The 13,224-nt window shown below is 36.9% G+C and overlaps 1 protein-coding gene across 7 annotated transcripts in view; it reads right to left on the reverse strand.

The window, feature by feature from the left end:
* IMMP2L (inner mitochondrial membrane peptidase subunit 2) overlaps positions 1-13,224 on the reverse strand; it is an 881,848-nt gene that overhangs the window by 703,252 nt on the left and 165,372 nt on the right. The window lies entirely within an intron of this gene.

Genomic DNA, 13,224 nt, shown 5'->3' on the forward strand with positions numbered 1-13,224 from the left:
TTATTTTTCCTAGACTTTACAGATTTTAGTCTTTTGGGAGTGAAGAAGGGCTTGACTCACAATATACAGAATTAACATATTCAAAACACATAAACGCTACCAAAAACTATGAATATCAATCTGGAATACTGCTCTGAAATGAGCTATTTTGGCTTCTTTTACTTCCATAATGACACTTCATATAAAATATACATTCTCAATTTTAAAAATTCAAAATTAACTGCTTTTCTGATTATTTCTATAAGGTTTCCATTGTTCACAATGTATTTTTCAGAACCAAACACATAATAATCATTTTAATGAGCATGTTTTCTATCTTTTATATGGAATATTTTAAGGCTCTAAAATATTCATAAGCATTCTAATTTCCTAAGTGTTAAAAGGTATAAACAATCATATTTGCCTAAATGTGTTCAAAACATATGTCCATACAAAAACCTGCATAAAAATGTTTATACCAGTTTTATTCCTAACTGCAAAAACTTGGATCAACCAGATATTCTTCAATAGGGGAGTGGATAAACAAACTGTGGCATATCCATACAATGGAATATTATTCAGTAATAAACATAAATGAGCTCTCAAGCTATAAGAAGACATAGAGGAATCTTAAATGCCTATTACTAAGTGAAAGAAGCCAGTCTGAAAAGGTTATATACTGTATGAAATCAACAAAGTGACATTCTAGAGAAGGCACAACAAAAGGCAATAAAAAGATTGGTGGTTACAGGGGTTCACGAGGTGGGGGAGTGGGGTAGGAAGGAGTGAGGGATGAATAGGTAAAGAACTGGGAATTTTTAGGGCAGGAAGGTATGATACTATAATGCAGATACATAACACTATGCTCTTACCAAAATCCATAAAACTGTACAACACAAAAAAATGAACCCTAATGTAAACTATAGACTTCAGTTGATAATAATGTATCAATATTTGCTCACCAATTATAACACATGTTCCATATTAATGTGAGTTGTTAATAAAATAAACTCTGTGTGTGGTTGGGGAGGTATATGAGAAATATCTAAGGAAATTTAAGCTCTAATAGCCATCCTCTTCCTTCCCAGTCTACCTAAGAGGTCATGAACTCTATGTATGGGCATGGATATTAAGAGACACTATTGTTTTACACTAGTAAAACAAAACATAGAAAAACCTGAGCAGTCAGAATTTGTAATCAGTTTCATTTTCCTGTCACAAATACCCATAAATCTATACACATAAAGTAAATGACTAGTCAGGATAAAAATGAAAATCAAGTGTTGATTTCTTCTGTCTTGTTATTTGTTGGGGGAAGGGGCCTAATAAAATTGTCTAGTTTTCTCATTACAGAGAAGGAAATGATTTACCCCAAAACACTTAAAAGTGACATAAATGATGGTGGGGGGACCCACCACATATAGGAAAAGAGTGATCGCATGCCTTTTGCACCGTGATTGTTAAATAAGTATTTCTTAAACTTCTCTGCAACTATATGCCAGGGAAAGGGGGAAAAAAACACATTTTCCATGAAAAGGAAAAAATATTAGAGATGGTCAGAAAAGTTACTATAATAGAGGTCAAGGAGTGTGGCATGCTGGAATAAAGGCTGATACCACCAGCCAGGCGGCACTGTTTTGAAAACTGGATGAGAAGATGTTTGTAAATGTACTTGGCAAATATCAGGAAGTAAAAACATAAAATTGAGGGAAACACTGGGTAAAGGAGAGAAAACTATCTTTCAATGCTGCAAAGTAGGGCTAAATAGAAAAGAGGCAATACAGTCAGGATCCCCTTTCCTGGTTCCTTGATGCTCCATGTTCTGCCACTTGCAAAACTGCTCAGGGGTAGATTCTAATTCATTATTTTTCTTGACAACTTCAGTTATTACTTTTGCTAATGCTTTTAAGTCCCTCCAAGAGACAAATAGGTTAGTGAAGATTATGAACTAAAGGAAAATGCCTTCAAGGATGGGATGAGGATAGAATGAATTCTTACACCAAAAAAAAAAAAAAGCAAGATTTGATTCTACATATTTTACAAATTAATTTCTCCTCCGCTGAGTACAGTGGTTCATAAATCAACTGACTCCTAAGAATGAACGAAGAACACAGGGAAATACATCAGTGATTTAAATGAACCTATTTTTAAATTAAGGACAAGAATGGCTTATGTTTTAGAAAACAGTTTTGAACCAAATCAAAGCTTCAAAATGCTTTCCTGTTCCTGCTTTGTTAATCATGGAGGAAAAATTGCTAAGTACTCTTTCTGATTCTAGGTTCGCTCTGACCCTTTCCACTTTAGTCTTCAGTGAAGACCCCATTTAGTTCCTGAAAAAAACCAAACCCTCATTTTTAGTCACTTCAAATTATTTAATGGGAGCTGCTTTGAACTACCCAAGCACAAACCAGTCCTTAAAAATTGCTCACATGCTAGAGTTTGACAGTGTCATAAGTGCCTATAAATATTGAATAATGCAAATTGGTAACCTGTTGACAATGCATTTGCATAAATCAAGAGAATACTTGTGTAATAAATTCACATCTGACCTTTTTAACCTTTCCTACTATTGATCACTCTGCAGCTGCTAAGGTCCTAGACTAGGCTTATGTCAGTTAAAAAAAAAAAAAAAAAAAAAAAAAAAAAAAAAAAAAAAAAAAAAAAAAAAAAACAGGAAGGAAAGAATGGCTTTATAGGAGAATGCCTGAGAAAAAGCTATAGAATGTGGTGATAAGTTAGTTCTGGGGAGGGAAAAAAAATCCAACACTGGAAAAAAATGACAAGGCTTAGCAATTCTACAAAATTCACTTTTCCAAGTCCATGCTATCTCCACATTATTACTGTCCTTTTATCTAACAATCACAACTCATCTGATGTACAAGGCATCATAAGGCTCCCTGCATTTTTCACAGTATTAAGGCAAGAAAGCAATCCATATAGTTCTCATCAACTTAAAACCAAAGGACAGTCAAATCCTGAGAGTCAGACTAGTAAAGACATAAGTAAAATGGCTTGGGTCGTAAATCAAAAGCTAATAGAGCCTGAACACATGAGTCTGACCTGTTAATAGTATTGTCTCCTAGCTTGGTAACCCAAGTGAGAAAACAAAGTGTAGGGGTTATCACCGGTGCAAAGACACTGGACGCTGCATCTGATATGAGCTGTAACTATCCCACTGTCCAGAAAACTTCTTACATGAAATCAGGTAAAACTGTTAGCACTAGGACTACACTTCTGTCTTCAGGAAAAAGAAAATATGAAACTTGCACTTTGGGTACATTTATGAATGATACCATGATCAAATAGACTTGAATATTTTGGGTTAATGCTTAAAATTCCTACCAGGGTTTTGCCTCTTTCACAGCAAAGGTCATGCATAGCAGTCCTGTCTCCCACCTACTCGGGAGGTGCTGAGCAAGAGATTCTTAACTGAATGATTAACTCAGCAGAACTCCCAGGATGGAAACTACAGACTAAAAGTCCTCTCTATCAGCACACAAGAGGCACGTTTGCCAAGTATCAAAGAGAATAGGCTTATTGAGTGTTGCTGTAGAGGAGAGGCAGATGGAATGATAAAAGCTACCAGCAAACATGAAAAAGCATCAAACAAAATAACGGTCTTGTGAGATGGTGGCACTCCTGCCACCAAAGAAGTGGTTCTCACTCCACACTCTTAAAATTTTGTTTCCTAGGCCCAGTACACAACTGGCTTATTTATGAAGTCGGAGGTGAAGCCTGCCAATATGCAATCCCAACAAACAACTGAGTTGATTCTGATGTAGGTGTAAAACAACATGCGATCCTGGCTAAACAACCAGGCCTTAACAAACCTGTGGACCAATCACCCACATCAGGTAGAAGTGACACTTGATCAACTATGAGATCCCTTTGAAATTTAAGCGTCTTTATTTATCTAAGATCGTGAAGGCAGGTAAAGCAAACTAGCAGCAACAATACAATAAACCTAAGAACATATATGACCTAATACGTTATTACAGTGTCATGTCTACGAGACCAAGCCCTGGGTTTAATATGGCCTGGGTTCAAATCCTATACCACTTACTAGCTCTGCGATCTTAAGCAAATTACTTATCTTCTCTAAGCTCCTTTTTTTCTTTTTTAATGGCATAATACTCAGCTCACAGAGAAATTATGAGTAACTAACTTTGTGTTACACACTCACCCAAAATTATAAAGAATAAAAAGTAATGGAAAGGAAAAAATGAAAAAAAATTGACATGGTTTTTAGTTCAAAAAATTATAAGTGAAAAAAAATCCTAACTACATATATGTGTGTGTATAGCCATATGTGTATATACATATGTGTGTATACATATGCCATGTGTGTGTATACATATGCATATGTGTGTGTGTGTGTGTGTGTGTGTGTGTATAGCCAAGTCAGTACATATGAAAATATTCAACATCAATAGCCATCAAATAAATGCAAATCAAAATCACAATGAGATACCACTTTACACCCATTACTAGGATGGCTATAATCAAAAAGACATTTAACACATTAACAAAGATGTGAAAAAAGAGAAACCTCCCTACACTGTTGGCGAGATTATAGAATGGTGCAGCCACTTTAGAAAAACAGTTTGGCAGTTCTTCAAATGTTTAAACATAGAGTTACTATGTGATCCAGCAATTCCACTCCTAACTATATACCCCAGAGAACTGAAAACAGGTAGTCAAACAAAAATTTGTAGTGGAAGGTTCATACAGGCATTATTCATAATAGGCAAAAGGAGGTAACAATCCAAATGTCCATTCACTGATGAGTTGATAAATAAAATGTGGTATATTCCTATAATGGAAGAATATTATTCAGCCATAAAAAGGAATAAAGTACTGACATATGCTACAACATCATGAACCTTGAAAATACTGTGCTAAGTGAAGGAAGTCAATAACAAAGAACCACATGTTGTATAATTCTATTTGTATGTAATGTTCAGAATGCAGAAATCTATGGAGACGGACAGCAGATTCGTGGCTGTTAGGGGCTGAGAGTGGAGAGATGGCTTGGAGGTGATGGCTAAGGGATATGGAGTTCCTTTTTGGGTTTATGAAAATATTATAAAATTGATTGGACTGGTCAATGTACAACTTTGTGACTAATACTATGCCATTGAATTCTACACTATTATACTATAGATGGAAAACATCCTTCTGTAGTAGAAATCTCTGATGCTCTTCATACCCTGTACCCTTTGGATGGTGAACTGCCATCCAAAACCTACCCTCCCTCCCCATTTTATGTCATTCTAATAGGGCTATCAGGGAAGTCTTCAAACCCCACTTCTGCCATGGAAACTACTCACAAATTACTGCCACTTAACTCTGAGCTGTTTCTATTTCTATGCTTCCTGAGGCCTACTCATTCAACTCAATTTTCTTTTTTTTTAATTTTTTTTAATTTTTTTTTAATGTTTATTTTTGAGAGAAAGAAAGAGAAAGACAGAGTGTGAGTGGAGGAGGGACAAAAAGAGAGGGAGACACAGTATCCAAGCAGGCTCCAGGCTCCCAGCTGTCAGCAGAGAGCATGATGCAGGGCTCAAACTCAAGACCTGCAAGATCATGACCTGAGCTGAAGTCAAATGCTCAATCAACTGAGCCACCCAGGCGCCCCAGAAAGGAGCTTTAAAGATAGAAAGACCTAATTTTAATCTTAGATTTGCCATTTACTATCATAGTGCTCTTGGGTGATTATAATAACAATACCTGCCTTCAAGGATCATTTTTTTGAGAAAATAATTGAGATAAGATTTACTATCAACCCAGAGTCTGCTTTGGATTCTGTGCTTCCCTTTCTCTCTTCCCCTCCCCCACTCACACTCTGTCTCTCTCTCTCTCTCTCTCAAAAATATGTAAACATTCAAAAAAAATTTTTTAGGGGTGTGGCTGGCTCAGTTGGTTAAGCGTCTGACTTTACCTCAGGTCATGATCTCATGGTTCATGGTTCGAGTGCCACGTCAGGCTCTATGCTGACAGCTCAGAGCCTGGAGCCCACTTCAGATTCTGTGTCTCCCTCTCTCTCTGCCCATCCCCTGCTCGCACTCTCTCTCTCTCAAAAATACATAAACATTAAAAACATTTTTTAAATAAATTAAAAAAAAGTCTTTAAAGCTCCTTTCTTAACCAATACTTCTGGAATGTAAAAAGATTTTAATGAGTAGCTGAAGAACTGAAGCAAAAGCATTTTTATAATATTCATTTGCATTAAAACACCTATATTTACAAAGCAACAAATCAATTTTCAGAATCAACACAGTTATATAAACCTGAGGTCTTTACTTCTTGGCACTGGAGAACTTAACACTTTCAATTTCATTAGCACTCTGATAAAGGTGAAATCAAATTAATTCAAGCCACCTACATGATAAACTTGTGATCTTTATAAACACAAAAAACAGATTAGTATAGACTCCTAATGGTGTAATTATTCTGCAACAGAAATAGGTACACAATTCCATAATAATGCAAAATAATATAAAATACACTGTAATTACTACTGAATTGTTACATAGTAGATCTTTCCATATTTATGCATATTTAATTAAAATGATATTTATCAAAAGGCTAATGAGACCATTTTGAATCCCATTTACTGAAAGGCTAATGAGACAGTAGAATATGAGCTGTTTATTAACTGAAGAACAAGATATGTGGCATCTATACACAGTAAGAGAAGACCAGAATTAAAAAATAAAATATCACTGAAAGCTTCTCATAAACCTTACAGTAGAAAAAGTCATGTTGGAGATAAGAAAGACCATGTACCACGTCAGCTTCCCACTTAAACTGATAGGTAAATGAAAATGTATACTCTAGTCAAAGGACTTATCTAATGAGAGTATACAGATTATTATTCCATTTTCCAGGATTGCAGTTGTTAGGCATTTAAATACAAGTCATTTTACAGTTAAAAGATAGGCCATGATGCTTCCAAGGCAAAATAAAATTTTGTAACACTGCATCTAAAACAATCTCACAGTAGATCGCTACACCTCAGAAAAGCACTGTTGATATTTCACTGAGCCAAAAAAGAAAGTTCCCTTATCACGTGAATAGAGTGGAAAGTAACCCTGCTGAAAGGCAAGTGGAAATGCCAAGTCATTTTCTCAAAGAATAATAATTAACAATAACTATGTATCTGAAGGCTTTCAGCTTCAAAAACAGAAGATTCCAGGGGTGCCTGGGTGGCGCAGTCGGTTAAGCGTCCGACTTCAGCCAGGTCACGATCTCGCGGTCCGTGAGTTCGAGCCCCGCGTCAGGCTCTGGGCTGATGGCTCGGAGCCTGGAGTCTGTTTCCGATTGCTGTGTCTCCCTCTCTCTCTGACCCTCCCCCGTTCATGCTCTGTCTCTCTCTGTCCCAAAAATAAATAAAAAACGTTGAAAAAAAAAAAAACAAAAACAGAAAATTCCAGAGATATTGAAATGACACATATTATCAAAACCTAAATAACAAAACTGTTTAGTATGTAAATGCAAACTATTTGTTCATCAAATAAACAGGAACTCATTTTAAGAGAAAGTAAAAAAAAGTAGCAGGTCAGTTCAAGTTTGGATTTTTTGGATGAATTAGCAACTTTCTAAGCCAAGACCTTCATTAAATATTTCCCAATATTCATAAAAAGATTCATACACATACAGAAAGTTTAGGTGAAAAATACTATATATACATATGCTGCATTTGGCAACTCTACAGGTAATTTAGTATTAGGAATTATCTGAACAAAAATATTAAGTAAATTACTAGAAGAGGGAAAAAATAGCTCCATCAAAAACCAAAGTATAATACTCAACATAAATTAACAGGAAAGAATTACATCATTACAAATTTAATTGTTAGGAAAAAGTGATACTTTATTATTTCACCTAAATAATTTGAAGGCACTTCAGAGTAAAACATCTTCTTGTTAACACTTATTCGATAGTATATTTATTAGTTGTCATATTAAGGCCCTGCCAATAGAGATTTTAAATATTTATTAAGAAACACCTCCAAACATTCAAAATGAGACTATACTTAATATCTTCAAAGAATCTGAAATAGCATATTATATATTTATTGACTCCTAGAACATGCTCCAGCCAGATAATGATCTTTGGTCAAAGTAAGAGCAGTCCTGTCATGTGGGCCTCCCCACGTAGACTGGAAATGGCACTCGGCACTCAGAATGTAATAAAAGCAAAACTATTCACCTAAGGAGAAGCGAAAGGACTAGTTCTGTTTAGATTTTTATTTTTCTTTAAAATTTTAGTCTCTTGAAATACAACTTCTTGAGTTAATACACAGCTATTAAAAAGCAGCAGACTTGTAATCAATACCTTCACTAACAGCTATTCCCCAGGCTCTCTTAAATATAAGCACCAGAGTTTTGCAAGATGGAAAATACCCAATTAGGTTTTCCCGAACCAATTTAGCTTGTCCAGCTATTGAGTATTTTGACAAAAAATATATTCACACTCTTGAGTTTGTGAGAGAAAAATTAGCCCTTTAATTAGCAGTAAAGCTAGTCTAGAAATGAGCCATCTGGCTTATCTCTGATATACTCTGAGATTGTATCATGTCATCAGAAAATTTTTTAAATACCAGGCACAATTTGCTAACCTCAGAGTACAAACTTAACTTCGGCTCCCTTTCATAGAAACTAACAGACCTGTTTCTCTCAAGTATTTGAGTGGATTCTAAGTGAAAACCATCAAGCTGTTCTCACTGCTATCCATTTTCCATGTTGCCAGAAGAAGAGAAGATTCAGCTCCTTATCTGATATCCTTATTCAGATATAAGTAGAACTGGGAATAGGAAAACCTTGTTATCACCCAGGAGCTTGTATTTCAGTCAGCGAGGGCTGAGACAACACTGCACAACTGTTGTAGCTAATTAACACTGATGGTTAAAGTGATGCCTTTGAACCCATGTGAACAGCTCTTCTGGACTTGAGTTAGTCAGTAAATATGTATTGAGCACACACATTGCACCAGGCATTGGACATGTCACAAAAAAAGAAACAATGTAAGGATTTTTAAAAAACAGAAAGATATATAGAGTCTGGGTAGGAGATATATGCGCACGCGTGCGCACACACACACACACACACACACACACACAAAATAATAAAATCTGGTAAATGCTGTAGACTCACGTGTAAGATTGCTGCCAGTATAGACCTGTGTTTTTCAAAATAGGTATTTTGACTTATTTTGTGAGCCTTAGAATCAATATAATCAGTTACAATCAGTTTTTTTTTAACATAATGGATTAAACACTATAATGTACCTCATGAAATAAAACACTGTTTTGAACTTCTGGTCCAGCTTTTCATAGATATAAATTTAGGTATAGATACAGAGATTTAAGTATAGCTGTAGACAAAAATATAGGAAGACACACACATATACACATATCTTGGCCACAGTGTAAAATATGCTTCTTACTTGGTATGGGCAAAAAACCTTGAAAGCCACAAGTATATGAAATTTGCCTGATAACTCAAGGCAGGATTCATAAAGGAAACAGCATTCGGGTTGATGCCATATGAAAAAGTTTGTACAGTAGAAAGATAGAAGGCTTCCAGAAAAAGAGAACAGGGTATATATAGGTTGAGTACATTGAAATGTGATTAGGGCTACATGTTGAAATAACATTTTGGATATACTGGATCAAATAAAATGTATTATTAAAATCAATTTTCACCTCTTTTAGCTTTTTAAAATGTGGCTAATAGAATATGTAAAATTCATAACAAAGTTCAATCGAATAGTAATGTTGCAGATGATGAACTAGAGAAGGAAATTACACTTGCAGTGATGAGGCCAAAGTTAGGCTACTGAAATAGCCAAGACGAGAGAAGATGACAGTCTGGTCCAGAACAGTAAGAATGGAGAGGAATAGGAGAGAAAAGTTCAAGAGAAGAAAACAAAGTAGAGAAACAAAACTTGGTGGTTGGCTGGATATAAGGGATGAGGGAGAAGAAGCCATGTATCCATTCATTCATCTAAACATCACATTGCATGCCTAGGATATGGTAGGTACATGTACCGTGCTGGTTGTGCTATAGTGAGCCAAACGGAAGTCTGAAATGCTTATCAACATTCTGAGCTGGGAATGGAGTCAAGGTTGTTATCACAAACTGAAATAGCACATAAAAGAAGAGGAACAGTTCTGTTATCATCACATGTATCTATCATCTCATTCTTGGACATTCCTTTATTTATCTTCTTCTATGGTCTAGGATATTTAATAGAATATCTGAGAAGCAATGGATGTCAGGAAAAAGGTCCAAGCTGAAGCTAGAAAGTTTGGAGTTATTATATATAATTGGCAGACGATCCCTAGGAGGGGTTCCGAGCATTCACGGGGAGGCTGTAGAAATGATAAGGGCCATGAGTCCAAGTAAGAACACTAAGGACACTAAAAAGGAGAGAAAGGAAAGCGAGCAAGTCCTCTAACAGAGAGAAGCAAATATGAAGGAGAAAAATCCATGAAGGGTAGAGTCCCAGAAACCAAAAGAGAACATTCATTCGAATCAAGTAAGAAGAGTAGTTTCAAAGAGGCACTGGAAAAACATTTAACATTTACAAGTCAAAGATGGATGAACTTCATGAAGGTGATCCCAGCAGAGTGGTGTAGAACACAGGGGAGGCAAGGAAGTAGAGAGGCCAGGTAAAGACATCTGTTTCTAGAACCCTACTTGTGAGCAAAGGAATGATAAAGTAGTGAGCACAGAATCAAGGGAGGGGTCTGGGTGCTTTCATCTTGTTTTGACTCGAGGGAGACTTGAACATGTTCAAAAGCTTGGAAAAGCAATCAGGACAGAGGGGTAGTTTAAAAGGGAAGCAATGAATTAATGGAACAAAAGCCTAAGGAGCTCGGGAAGGAGAAGACCTAGGACACAGGTGCACAGGCAACTTTGACTAGGAGAAAACATCTCTTCCCCAAAGATGGAAGTGAAGGTGGCTAAAGAGATGGCAATCAATTCAGATGCAGGTAAAAACTCTTTCAGTATTAAGGGGCACCTGGGTGACTCCGTCGGTTAGACGTCCAACTTCAGCTCAGGTCATGATTTCGTGGTTCATGGGTTCAAGCCCCACGTCGGGTTCCGTGCTGGCAGCTCAGAGCCTGGAACCTGCTTCAGATTCTGGGTCTCCCTCTCTCTCTCTGCCCCTCCCCCACTTGTACTCTGTCCTGTCTCTCTCTCAAAAATAAAACATTTTAAAAAAAGAAACTCAGTATTAAAATACTACTCAGGTTATAAAGTAATCACTGGGCTCCTTTGGTTAATGGTAACCACAAATGTGGGTCCAAGGTGGTTCCATGGATCTGATTCATACCTATGTACAGTAAATGCACTAAAGCCAAAGGCACAGACTTCACACTAAGAGCAAGTCAACTTCCATCTACTCCATGGCCCATGATTTACTTTGCTCTAAAAACAAAACAAAACAAAAACCCTGTAAGAAGTGATTATCATTAGTCTTAAAGAGGAAAGAAGGGAAAAAATGGAGGCTAATGTGTATCAAATGCAGGAAACCCTCAGGTCCCTCTAGGATTTCCACCTGCGTACATCTGGAGTGGAAGGTGTGGGACAGAGCTTTCCTCCTCTCCACATAGACCCTCAAAAGCTCCTTCCCAAGGGAAGAGTCCCAGCTATCACACTGAGCCACAGTTTAAGCCATCTGGTAGAATGACTGTGACTTAAAGATGAGAACCCAGAATTCCCTCTACCTCTACTCTTAATATTTCTGGTTTTGGACTAGTGAGCATGAATGCCTAGGCAGGGTCTATACTCCTAGCAGCACAGTCATAATCATTTTGTGTGATTAAAAAAAAATCAGACCTGGAGCTCCTCACCCCATCTCTGCCTGACTCTCTCCACTTACAATTGAAGAGGTAAGGGGGTTGTACCTCATTGGAGCAAGAAACACAGGTAAGCCTCCAAACCCAAGCCTCACTGTCCAACAACCTTCCCTGGAAAAGCCAGAGATTAAAGGTTACCAAATATTCTTTCAGCTAGGAAGCAGCACTTTATTTCCCCGATGGCTTCTATGCTTTTTTATAAATCCATTCTTCAGTCCAGAACTGCAGAAAGCAGAAAGAGTAAAAGTAGGTAATTAAAACATCAAAATCTTAACTTAAAACTCCCTTACTCAAAAGCCCTTAGTAACAGACAAACGAAAATTTACACAAAGTTTTTCTGCCTCATTATTTTTCATTTTTCTTTTCCTTAGTCTGACTCTCCTGAAATCCTCTCTCCTTCTTGCAATATGTTCAAGTCCATGAATATCTATTTCATATGTCACCTTCTTGATCTAGGAAGCCATCTCTGAACCATTCAGTTAAAGTATCACTGTCTCATCTATGCTCTCATAGGCCCTGCTTATGTATCTATTAAATCCTTACTTACTCAATTGTATCTTCCCTAGTAAATCAGATGAAGGTTGAAACATTCACCTGTGCATCCTCGACCAGAGCACTTTGTCCAGGCTGGTCCCTGCTCTAAGCCACAATTCATCTCTTCGTCCCCTGAAATCTTACAGCACTTCGTGGGGCAGCAACTGGGCCCAGCAGTCCTCCACCAGCAGAACTTTTTCGGAAGAAGGAAGAAAGCAAATAAAGAAAAGTAGAAGAAAAAGAGACCTAGAAGGATTTTGTATCATGCATAACCAATCTGAAGTAATCTTACTGCCCAGACTGGAAGAACTCAAGGAGCAATCTTTTGACTCCTCAGCCAATCACTGTTCTGTTTGGCCTGGAGCTATGGGAAATTTTAAGTCACAAGGCTAGAAGGAAGATCCACAGGCAGTGAAAATGAGTCATGAAGCAGTCAGTGGGACTGAGGCCCCAAAGACAGCCAGCAGTTGGGGTTGTACCCCAGATTTTCAGAAAGTGTATTTTATACACATATTTTTTAACTGGTTAAAGTATGTTAGGAAGCATACAGATTATATTTAATAAATATGAATTTTCTAACTTGATTAATAATGGCAAAAATTAATTTCTAACTTAATTATTAATAATGGCAAAGCACCTTATAAAGTACATGACAGCACACAAAGTACTTCTAAACCCCTCCATTTTACACTTGAGGAAATGAAGTCTCAGATAATTTGGAGGAGTTCTGTTAAGGCCTCATTCAACAACAAATATTAAATAAATACCTTCTATATGCAATGCGCTGGGATTGAAGCAGTCCTGCTTTCATGGAGCTTTTTCTTATGGGAAAGACAGAT

The sequence above is a fragment of the Panthera tigris genome, chromosome A2, assembly GCF_018350195.1.
Source record: "Panthera tigris isolate Pti1 chromosome A2, P.tigris_Pti1_mat1.1, whole genome shotgun sequence".
NCBI lineage: Eukaryota > Metazoa > Chordata > Mammalia > Carnivora > Felidae > Panthera > Panthera tigris.